Below are 12,995 nucleotides of genomic sequence, written 5' to 3'. Positions count from 1 at the left end.
AACTGGGAGTTTAGATTGGAAGTTCGTCAGTCCAGATCTTCCATGCCCTAACTTAGTAGAGGAAGACAACTATGGCGGCGGCAGAGTGAAGATTTATGCGGCCGGCACGAGTACGACGACGACGAGGTCGAGGCAGTGAAGCTCTTCCTCACCGGCAAAGATGGAAGTAGCGGCAGCGCTAGGTCTTGAGAGCTCGAGCAAGGGGAGTGAGGTCGAGTGGGGTAAGTGAAGTCTGCGGAGGGTGAGGGGTATTTATAGCCAAAGTGAAAAACCGCTCGCCCGAAGAAATTGGACAAACGTGCCCCTGACCCTTCTCATACTAGCGACATGTGTCACCCACGTATAGAGAAGTGGCGATCTGTAAGTGCATCTAGTGCCCCTTAGTGATTTTGGTGTATTGAACACTTATAGGTTAAGGGACTGATGCGTTTGTGAGTGTACATAGGTCTATAAGTCTATGAGGAGTTTGATATTTACAGAGAAATTTGACCCCTAAAAATGAAGTTCTTCGATTGAAGACTTTGGATTTCTGAAGACTTTGAAAGTGAAGAAATTGGTGTGATCCTGAAGACTTGGTATTCATTCGAGGAACATGAAGCATGAAGACTTTTGTTTTAGTAGTTTCATTTTCTCTTTCTTGAGTCATAGGAAACACCATACTGTTAAAGGGGGTCGAGGAAATACTAAGGAAAAATTTCCAAGTGATGCTCAACTCAAAATCCTACACCTACCAATCCCTTCGAGTGAAGCCCTTGGAAATGTCATACAGTTCAGTCAAATTTCTTCAGTGACAGAGACGAAGCTCTTCTGGTCTCTGAGGAATTTTTTCTGACTGAGGAGTTAGGAATTCGCCAGTGCGAATTGCCTACAAGTGAGGAACATGATAGCCCTGAGGAATTTGTTAGTCAAATTTCCGACCGTTGTTGTGTTACGCGCCAACTATCCCAAAATATCCTTCCACCTAACGGTCATATCATTGAAGAGCATTTATGTCTTATCATGTTGGGCTGCTCCCTAGGCTATAAATAGCTGCCCCCTACAACCACTAGCTGGTTGGCTACTCCGAGAGAAACTGACACTTGTCATTTGAGAGCATCCCATCCTCCGAGGACTTTGAGCGAAAATCATCAAGTGAGGAAAACCCAAACCCAAACACCTTCAAACCCAAAGTGATTGAGCATCACTAAAGAGGTTGATCCTGCGTGGATTAGACGCTTGTTACCTTTGAAGATTGTGCATCTTCCAGACGGTTAGGCGTCATGGTCTAGAGCATCCAAGAGGAAATTGTGGATCGCCGAGTGACCGAGTCTGTGAAGGTTTGGAAGTCACCTGAAGACTTACCATGAGAGATTGGGTGAGGTCTGTGTGACCTTAGCTCAAGGGGAATACGGTGAGGACTAAGTGTCATGAGCTGCGTGTTTAGGACTGGGTGTCCGAGACTATGTGTCCCCAGGTTTAAATACCTAGCCGCCCTAACCAGACGTACAACTGTCACAGCAGTTGGAACTGGTCTACCATATCATTGTCTTCGCAGAGCTAACTGGTTCCATTTCCTCAACCCTTCCATTTCCTCATTTCTGTGTTGTGTGCTTGTTCATATCTGTTTGAAGACTTTGACTGAAAACTTTCTCTATTTCCTCAGCTCAATTTCTTCAGTATGTTTGTCTTCATTCTGTTTATCCTATGTTTATGTTTTTATACTCTGTGCTTGTTTTCATTTCATCATGAAGACCATGCTCATGTTATGTTATGTTTACTTCTGAGTACTTATTCCGCTGCAAGTAGTTCTTCTCTTAGGAATTTCCTCACCCTGAAATTCCTCAGTGAGGAATTCATAAAAATCGCCTATTCACCCCCCCTCTAGTCGACTTAACACACTTTCAATTGGTATCAGAGCAAGGTACTCCCTTGTTCTGTGTGATTTTGGTTTAACCGCCTGGAGTTTTAGTTATGTCGACCACAGGAATGAAGACTATGACTTGCCCTATCTTTGACGGTCATGATTATCCCAAGTGGAAGGCCATGATGAAGAAGCACCTCATGGCGATGTACAACGAACTCTGGACCGTCACCGAGATTGGTCTTACTGACCTATGCAAGATGGCGGAGGCTGATGATATCCGCAAACACACGCTACTCAACCTCACGGTGAAGGACATCATCCGCTCTAGCTTGTCACAAAATCAGTTCAGAAATGTTATGCATCTCAGCCATGTGAAACTCATTTGGGACCGACTCTCTGAGGTCTATGAAGGCCATCGATCTCACCATGAACCCTGGTTTGAGGACTTCATGGAATCGCGCAAGGATATGACTTCCAATCCAGAATCATCATCCTCTGCACCATGCCTTATGGAAAAAGGTGCCAAGGTAACTGAATGCTACTTATCTGAGTCCAGTGATGATGAATCTGGTGATGAATTTGGACCCAGTTATGTCAAACTTGCTTCCCTTGCCACTAAACAACAAAGAGCTTTGGAAAAAGTTCAAAACATGCTAGATAAAAGCGATGATATGTTGGGCGAGGAAATGGACCGCACTAAAATTTTGACTGAAAATATTCAGAGAATTCAGTCCAAGTTTGACAATCTTTAAGATCATAATAACACTCTCCTATCTGATCATGAGAAGCTTTCTGATGAATTTCTTCAAAGAAAGCAAGATCTTGAGCAGTTAAGAGTGAGTTATAAAGATCTTCAGAAGGAGCGTGATTCATTACTTGCTCAACAAATCAACGCTTCTCGGGAAGAATTTATTCCTCCATGTTTGAAATGCATTGAACGTGAATCTGCTAATTCTTCACCTAAATGCTCAAATGCTTCCATTGCTGCAAATTCTTCAACTGCCTCTGCTATCACTAATTCCTCACCTAAGGACATTGCTAGTATCATTGATGATGCAGGGATGAAGGAATTGTATATGACAGGCATGTACAAAAGCCTCAAAGGGCATCAGGCTCTTTGTGATGTGCTTAAAAAGCAGATCCTCAACAAGAACCCTAGGAAAGAGGGTATTGCCTTTGAGAGGAAACTTAATGCTGATGGGACCTATTGGAAACCTGAGCAGTATCCCAAAACCTCATGGGTTGCTGCAAAGGGACCTTCAGTGGATCCATCTACTTTATCTGGCTTTACATGTGAATCTTCATACTCTTCTGATGAGTCAATTGACTCCAACTATAAACTGTTCAAAAATCAGAATGGTGAAGTATTTGCTAGATATGTCGGCACTAACTGCAAGAATGGTCCTCTTATGAAGAAAATTTGGGTTCCCAAAAGGTGCCTTGAAAATCTTCAAGTGAATGTCATCATGACACCACCTGTGAAGAATAGGAACCCCAGATCAAATTCTTCATATGGACCAAATTCTTCATATGGATCCAAGTCCTCATACGGACCAAATTCCTCACATGGATCAAATTCCTCAAAAGGATCAAAGTCCGCATATGAGCATCATTGTGCTAACCCTTCTGTTTCGCAGGGAAGATCTAAGGATTATGGATATGTGCATTATTCTTCAAATCATTATGTTCATAAATCGTCGAAGAATTTCTCTGCTTACTCTTATACTTACCCTAATCCCTCTTATGTGAAACGAAGTGGATTGGCATCTATGCCACCTTTCTCTTATGGAGCTCGTAGAATGATGAACTCTTTGACACCCCTTCAGATGTGCGTGGTGAAGAAAAAGAACTAATCTCTTATGCAGGGTCAGGTCTCCAGACGAACTTAATCGTCTGAAGAATTTGCTGGAGGCCTCGAGATGCTTGAAAGGATGCAAGCTAATCATGAAGAAATGAATTCTCATTTCTCACGTCCTCATACTATTTTATCTGTTCTATTGCTTGATGAAATTGATGTGATGAAATTGATATCATATTCTTCACTTATGAAGTATATGAGTTTGTAAGTTGCACTAATTCATCTGCAGGATGATCAACCCAAAGCCACTGAGTGGGTCCTCGATAGTGTATGTACAAATCACATGACTAGTGACAGGAGCTTATTGATGGACTCTGCTTTATCTCCATCACATCTGAAGCATATCACCTACGTTGGCAAAGGCAAAAGCAAGGTATTAGGTCTAGGTAAGGTTGCAATCTCAAAGGGTCGACACATGGACAAAGTCATGCTTGTTGAGTCCTTAGGGTTCAACCTCATGTCTGTCTCAATGCTTTGTGACCTTGATATGGTTGTTGTCTTTGGCAAATATCGTTGTGTTGTGATCATGGAAGCTGACAATTCCAAAGTCTTCGAAGGCTTTAGGAGAGGAGATTTGTATATTGTTGATTTCTCTATAGGACCACAACCTGCTACATGTCTACTTGATAAAGCTTCAGAAGGCTGGCTATGGCATCGACGACTTGGTCATGCTGGGATGAGGAACTTGCACATGCTCGCGAAGAAGAAGCATGTCATTGGCATCAAGGGTGTCAAATTACTCAAGGACCATTTGTGTGGAACTTGTGAAGCCGCAAAGATGACCAAGGCCAAGCATCCCTCAAAGACCATCATGACGAGCACTCGTCCATTTGAATTGCTTCACATGGATCTCTTTGGCCCTACTCACTATGCCACATTTACTAATGCTGCATCTTTATATGGCTTTGTCATTATTGATGATTATTCTCGATATACATGGGTGCATATCATCACTTACAAAACTGAAGTGCAGGAAGTCTTCAAACGATTTTCCTCGAGGGCTTCAACCAACTTTGGTGTGAAGATCAAGCACATCAGAAGTGGCAATGGAACTGAGTTCAAGAACACTGGTCTTGATGACTATCTTGATGAACTTGGTATCACTCATCAGTTATCTGCTCCTTATACTCCTCAGTAGAATGGCATTGTGGAGTGCAAGAACAGGACTCTTGTTGAGATGGCCTGCACTATGCTTGATGAGTACTAGATGCCTACTCGCTTCTGGCCTGAGGCAACTGATACTGCATGCCACATCATCAACAGGGTATATCTTCACAAATTCTTCAAGAAAACTGCATATGAACTTCTCACTGACAAGAAACCCAATGTGAGTTATTTCAAAGTCTTCGGTGCTAAATGCTGGATTAAAGATCCTCATCACAGTTCTAAATTCGCACCGAAAGCACATGAAGGTTTTATGCTCGGTTATGGTAAGGAATCACACACCTACAGAGTCTTCAACACCTATCACCACAAGGTTGTTGAAACTGTAGATGTGCGGTTCGATGAAACTAATGGCTTGCAAAGAGAGCACCTACCTCCTGTGACAGATAAAATACCTCCTGAGGAATCTATTAAGTTCAAAGCTACTGAGGATGTCATTCCTACTGAAGAATCTGCTGAAGAAGTCATTCCAGAACGTGAAGAACGTCATGCTGATGCATCTGAGGAAAATGGTGCTGAAGAAAATGCTGATCAAATTCCTCAACGATAACTAGCTCATCCTCGCGTTGCAAATGAAGTGCAGATTGAGAAAATCATCAGCGACATCAAAATTCTAGGTCCTCTCACACGCTCGAGAGCTTCACATTTATATAACTTTTATGGGCACTTTGCTTTTGTCTCTATCATAGAGCCCACTAAGATAGAAGAAGCATTTCTAGAGCCCGAGTGGATTCAAGCTATGGAAGAGGAATTACATCAATTTGAGCTCAACAACGTCTGGGAACTGGTCAAATGTCCGGATCCTCGCAAGCACAATATCATTGGCACAAAGTGGATCTACCGCAACAAGCAAGATGAAAATGGCCATGTGGTGAGGAATAAGGCACGACTTGTAGCTCAAGGCCACACACAGGTTGAAGGAATTGATTTCGATGAAACTTTTGCACCTGTTGCTAGACTTGAAGCTATTCACATATTACTTTCTTATGCTAACCATCATGATATCATCTATATCAAATGGATGTGAAAAGTGCATTCCTCAATGGTAAGCTTGAGGAAGAAGTATATGTTGCCCAACCCCCAGGTTTTGAAGATCCAAAGCATCCCGACAAAGTCTTCAGACTCAATAAGGCCCTCTATGGCCTCAAGGAGGCCCCTCGGGCGTGGTATGATACTTTGAAGGAATTCCTCATGAAGAAAGACTTCAAACCCAGTTCACTTGATCCAACTCTTTTCAGTAAATCTTATGATGGTGAATTGTTTGTGTGCCAAATATATGCTGATGATATCATTTTCGGCTGTACTGACCAACGTTACAGTGATGAATTTGCCTATATGATGAGTGAAGAATACCAAATGTCTATGATGGGAGAATTGAAATTCTTCTTAGGTCTTCAGATTCGTCAACAGCGAAATGGCATATTCATATCTCAGGATAAATACCTCAAGGATGTACTGAGGAAATTCGGAATGCAAGATTGCAAAGGAGTCAAAATCCCTATGCCCACAAATGGCCATCTATGCACTGAGAAAACGGCATTAACTTCGATCAAAAGGTATACCACTCCATGATTGGTTCTTTATTGTATTTATGTGCATCTAGGCCAGATATTATGCTCAGTGTTTGCATGTGTGTCCGATTTCAAGCTACACCAAATGAATCACACCATAAGACTGTGAAGCATATTCTTCGATATCTAGCTCACACACCAACATTTGGATTATGGTATCCCAAGGGCTCGGCTTTTGATCTCATTGGATATTCAGACTCTGACTATGCTGGTGATCGTGTGGACCGCAAGTCAACATCTGGCACATGCCATTTCCTCGGACAATCCTTGGTCTGTTGGTCCTTGAAGAAACATAACTGCGTATCACTATCTACTGTTGAATCTGAGTACATTGCTGCTGGTTCTTGCTGTGCTCAATTGCTATGGATGAAACAAACCCTCAAGGACTACGGCGTCAACATGAAGAACGTACCTCTCTACTGTGACAATGAGAGTGCCATCAAGATTGCTCATAACCCAGTTAAGCACTCGAAGACAAAGCACATTCAAATTCGTCATCATTTTCTTCGTGATCATGTGTTGAAGGGCGACATCTCTATTGAGCATGTGAAGACTGAAGAACAGCTAGCCGTATCTTCACTAAGCCCTTGGATGAGAAGAGATTTAGCAAGTTGAGGTGTGAGCTAAATATCCTAGAATATTCGAATGTCCTTTGAAAAGGACACACACCCTAACACTTATGCAAAATTGATGACTTAGATGTGCAACACACAAAGTAACGGTTTTCTTCAATCAATGAAGACTAACCCTCTAAGTGTGAAGAAATTAACGAAGAATTTGATTCTCAGAACCCAACAACAATTGTACGCGGTGTCTGAAATCATCATTCTTATACGGTGGGTCATGCCACCACCAAAAGTTGAAAATCCTCAATGTGAGTTTTTCCTCACTTTGAAATTCCTCAGTTGTTCTTTTTCTTCAACTTTGCATTATCTACATTCTTTCTGTCGTTTTTCTTCATTGGCTATATATATATGAGTTTATGTCCTCTACAGCATTCACTTATTACTAATTCTTCAAGTTGCTTGTTCTGCTAAGTGAATGTGATCGGACCCTTCCACCTCTATGCTAAACTCAACCTAGTCTATTCACAAATTCTTCATGTGCGTTCTATTTGAAACTCATTCAAAATCTTCACTGTGTCCTTGTGAGCTGAAGAAATTGCGAACAGAACTTTAAACTTATCTTATCTGAATTTTCGGCTTTTGCCGCTCAAATTGCTCCGCTTCCACGATATATTATCCTATTCACCCACAATCGCACACGATCGTCACCTCTCAGTACATGGGTGACACATGTCACGCGAATGAGAAGGGTCAGGGTACGTTCTTCCAATTTCCTCGGGCGAGCAGTTTTTCACTTCGGCTATAAATACCCCTCTCCCTTCCTCACTTCATTTTTACTCCGCTCAACCTCACTCCCTCGCTCGAGCTCTCAAACCCTAGCGCCGCCGCTACTTCCATCGTCACTGGTGAGGAAGAGCTTCACTGCCTCGACCTCGTCACCGTCGTACTCACGCCGGCCGCGGATTTCTTCACTCCGCCGCCGCCGTAGCTGTCTTCCTCAGCCAAGTTAGGGTGTGGAAGATCTGAACCGGCGAGCTTCAAATCTGCACTTCATAGTTTGTTGTGTTCTTCGTCAAGGGTAATTAAAAGTTACTTTTACTGCCCTTGTTGATTCTGATGTTTTCTTCAAATCTTCAAAAGGTGTTTATTCCTCAACTCTTCACACACTAAACACCTCACATATCATCCTCTCTTGATCTATTTCTCTAAGCAACATTTTCCTTCAAGATTCCTCAATTGTGTGGATTTTCAAATCGGTACAACTCTAGAACCTAAGTCAAAGAACGCTTAGTGAAATTCCTCAAGACTCATCCGGTCAAATTCCTCAAACTTGTTCTTTTTGCAAAAACTTCTGAGAACGCATATGACCTCTCCAAATTCTTCACACCTATACTCTATTCACAGGTACACATGTCCACTGCTGAATCTCTAGGTTCTCATCAACTTAACTCATTTGCAGCGTTCCTCGAAGAAAAGTTGCATACTTCTTCAGAGAACTCAATAGTTCAAAACCCTCAGCTGAAGAATATGGCAGATGGCAAGAAACCTCAGGGAGGCAAGAGACTGGAGGTTAACACTGCGTTTGAAATCCCTGAGGATATCTACGATGAATATTGCACACCTGATGAGGCCAAACATGACAAGGAGACCAAAAATCAGCGCAAGGTGCACATACAGAAGATAGAGAGGAGATGGACACGGGAATGGAGGGAATATCGCTATGTCACTCCAAAATATATGAAGAAATTCGCTCTTCACCCTCCTTGCCCAAGACCTCCATTGTCACCTGGCCAAGAAGCTGATCCCACTAGCCTCAAGCGCGGTGAGGACTATCCTAATGAATGTGCTAAGCGTCAAGCTAAGTTGGCCAGAGTAGCAAAAGAAGCAGTGAGGAAATTCAATGAAGATTCTGCTGCTGCTGCCACTTCTGAGGCCATTGCTAGCAAGCCGAAGAAGGCCATGCCTAAGAAGCCCGCACACAAGCCCAGTGCTCCTTCTTATTCAATGCCCTCATGGCTAACTTCCCTCACGGCCAATTCCTCAAGCCGCACCAGCTCCTTCAAAATCCTCAGCTCCTCCTTCCAAGTCCTCAGCACCTGCGCATCTCGCCTTGTGTCAAAGGACAACAGGCATCTCTATTGCCTCAGGAGCCTCTGCAAGTTCATCAGCTCCTATGCACTCTTCAACTGGCCCCACTCTGTTGAAGACCAAGGCCACTGCAAGACGAGGCACTAGACCAAGTCCTCAAAAGAAGAAGGCCGCCTTCCAAGTACTGTCTGATGACGACGAAGCTGATGATGAACTCGCTGAAATCATCAAAGATAGGCAGCACATGGCCGCTAGAGCCAAAGGAAGTAATGTGACACTGATGCTGGATCCAAAGTTGATCCTCGACTTCATTGACTTGTGGCACAAGGATCCTAACACACCTCTGCCTGAGCTGAACCTCACTCCTGGTCAAAGTCATGTGCTGACTCAATGCATTGACGAAGAAAAATGGAAATATGAACAGGGGAGGAAGGTGAAGAAAGCTCAGTACAAGAAAGAGCTCTTTCTGAAGCAAAACTTCTTGAAGATTTCACTTGAAGAACTTGTAGCTATGCAATCAGAGATCAAGAAACTGAGTGATGAATTTGATCGCTACTATGTTGACTGGCTTGGAGCCAAAGTCAGATTTGTCAAGATAACTGAAAAGTTCACTACCAATGTTGCTGCCCCTACGCAACAAGAAATTCCTCAGGCTAAAGCATCTGCTCAGCCTACTGAAGAAAATGCCAGCACCGCTAATGATACTCAGGCTGCTGAAGAAAATGCTAGTACCAGGGCTGATGACTGCATTCCAGCCGTTGATGAAACTGCCAGGGCAACCTCTAATGTTGCGCCTGAAGAAATTGCCAGGCCAGCTGAAGCTTCAACCGCTGTGCCTGAAGAAATTTCTTATACCAAGGCAACTGCATCAGTTGTGCCTGAAGAAACGGAACCAATTTCCTCTACTCCTCCTGCACCTGCACCAAGTCCAATTCTTCCTTCTGCATCAGAAGCGAAGAAGACCAAGGCTACGGAGCATGCAGCTGTGAAGAAAAGGAAAGCATCAACTTCATCAGACACTTCAGCTCCGAAGAAGATGAAGAAATTGACCAGCTCGTTTGAAAATCCAATTGATGTTGTTCCAGTCTCAAGCATTCCATCAAAGGAAATTGTTCCTTTTGATGAAGAATACGTGATTCCAAGTGGATCCGATGAGGACATTCCTTCTGCTACTTCCTCGGAGCAGTTGGATGAAGAAATTGAAGTGGATGCAATCCCTTCAACCCCAGTTGTTTCATCACCCATGCCTCAGTTTACTGCTGAAGAGGCCGGCGTTGAAGAAATGAGTGGAGAAGATGAGGATGTGGACATTGGGTGCACAACGCCAGTTCTGAATGATGACTTTTGGGAAAGTCGGCACCCCAACTCTCCGTTATTCACTCCTCTGCAACAAATTCCTCAGTCCCCAGTGACTACTGAAGTTCAAATGGGTTCTGAAGAACCACACCCCACTCCGTCTATCCCTGAAGAGATTCCAGCCACTAGCGCTGATGACATTGCTGCTGAAGAATTGAAGACCCAGGCTGCCACTGAAGAAGAAACTGAAATTCCTCATCCTATAGAACCTGAGATCGCGATTCCTGAGGTTGTGATGCAATTGACTGACACTCCTCACCCCAAGCCAAAGGATCCTTTCTTAAAGAAGCAAAAATTCAAGGCCGATGACTTCTTCCACGAGCATGTTTTCTTCACAGACTACAACCCCTATGACTCTGCTTGCCTTAGTAGGAAGCGCTTCTGGACTGCTAGCCAAGCAAACTTCTATTCCTCGCTGTTGTTCAACAAAGACAAAGTCTTCGACCATGAGCATATTCCTCACGTGGACATGGAATCACTGCCCTGCTTCGCACCAGTACTTAGTGTTCTTCATGATGCTGGGCTACTCAACTTTTGCACGGATATTGTTGATTGGAATGAAGAGCTAATTCTTCAGTTCTATGCGATGCTGCACATCACAGGAGAAGATGAAGATGTGAACACTTGGGTATTGGACTGGATGACAGAGAACACACATTTCAAAGAACCGGCCTCTGAATTACTTCATGCCCTTCCTGTCAGTCCTCCCCTTGAAGGCGCTCGTTACATCTATCATGAACCTGAACTTACTGCTCACTACATGCAAGTGTTGATGAAGCCGCTGAAGCCCGGCCAAGCTCCAAGGACCAAATTCCTCATGAAGGAATTGATGTTTGTGCCTAGAATTGTCTATTGCATTCTGACAAAGACATTGAGTCCAATCAAAGGCCACGATTCAAATGATGAAGAAGTTGTTGGCATTGTGAAGAATGTGCTATTCAATATCATACATGGCATTCCTATCAACTACCATGATTTCTTCATAAGGACTCTGGCAAATGTTGCCCTCTCTCCATTTGCGTTGAAGCCTTATGCTCCTTGGATTATGAGATTCCTCAGAACTAGGTGTACTCAACTACAAGGCTGATTTTCAGAATCATGTCAATTACTTTCCCCCCATTGAAGTCCTCAAGCGGACATTTTCCTCATCTGATGAAAAGGGCAAGGCTACTGCAATTATTGATGAAGGCATTCGTCCATTGGATGGTCTATTCCGCAAAGGTGCATCCTACTCCACCAATGATGACTCTGCCGCAAATGCTTCAAAGGAAAATCCTCAAGGCATAGCTCCAAGGGTGATGACTGATCGTGAGCTTCTCCTCAGTCTTCACCAGAAGGTCGATCACAACCACAAATGGGTTAAGCGTCAGTTTGGTTCTATTCTTCACAACATGACTGCCACACACAGTGCAGTGAAGAAAAACCATTACTACCTCCATGAAGTCTTCAGTCGCACCTGGGCTGTTTTGTCACATCTGTATGGTGAAGATGATCTGAAGCAAATGGATTTCAAGCAGGACTTTGAATGGTCTCAGCCGCCACCGACAAAGAAATCCAAGAAGACTAAAGTTCCTTCCTTGGTAGCCAACTCATATTCTTCATCACGCGCGACAGATGAACATGAAGACTTGGACGACACTACAGCAGGCCCTACTTCAACAACCGACCCCAACAATAATGGCGCTCCTTCATCGACTCAGTGATGATATTCTTCAGGGGCGTTAGTCCTCACTTTTCGTCCCTTTTGGTCATTCAATGACAAAGGGGGAGAAATTTGAGTTAGTCTTCAAGCAAGTCTACTTATATGGGCGTTTTGTTTTCTAAGTTACAACTCTCGTTCTTTTGAAGACTTTGCTGGATCGAGTTGTAAACTTAAACCCGATGGTGGTCTGATACTTTTGTTGTGTTCTTCTGCATGCTTATTCCTCATATATGTTAATGCACGCATGCTGAATTACATCAGTCACCATATTTCATCATGCATTTCAAATCAAATTCTTCATATTATATGTTAAATGCGTGTATGGATTAAAAGATATAGGGAGAGATCTCCATGATTCTACTCTTCAAGTGTGCATTGCTTCAAAAGCTAATTCCTCGCTATGCACATCTTCAGGTGGAGTTCTTCTCTATCTTGCAATCAAATTCCTCAATATCAGTATTTACACTTCATATGTTTATCCCCGTTGAAAACTTAACCTATATTGTCATCAATCACCAAAAGGGGGGAGATTGTAAGTGCATCTAGTGCCCCTTAGTGATTTTGGTGTATTGAAGACTTATAGGTTAAGGGACTGACGTGTTTGTGAGTGTACACAGGTCTATAAGTCTATGAGGAGTTTGATATTTACAGAGAAAGTCGACCCCTAAAAATGAAGTTCTTCGATTCAAGACTTTGGATTTCTGAAGACTTTCTGAAGACTTTGAAAGTGAAGAAATTGGTGTGATCCTGGAGACTTGGTATTCATTCGAGGAACATGAAGCATGAAGACCTTTGTTTTAGTAGTTTCATTTTCTCTTTCTTGAGTCATAGGAAACACCGTACTGTT

General features: G+C 43.1%; 1 pseudogene; it reads left to right on the top strand.

Moving 5' to 3' along the window:
• Positions 1-1,965: 1,965 nt before the first annotated feature.
• On the top strand, positions 1,966-3,696 carry LOC147990681 (uncharacterized; annotated as a pseudogene).
• Positions 3,697-12,995: the final 9,299 nt, after the last annotated feature.

This window comes from Triticum urartu, chromosome 1A (genome assembly GCF_056163025.1).
Source record: "Triticum urartu cultivar PI428250 chromosome 1A, HENAU_Tu73, whole genome shotgun sequence".
Classification (NCBI taxonomy): Eukaryota; Viridiplantae; Streptophyta; class Magnoliopsida; order Poales; family Poaceae; genus Triticum; species Triticum urartu.
This window is presented reverse-complemented; position numbering and strand designations above follow the sequence as displayed.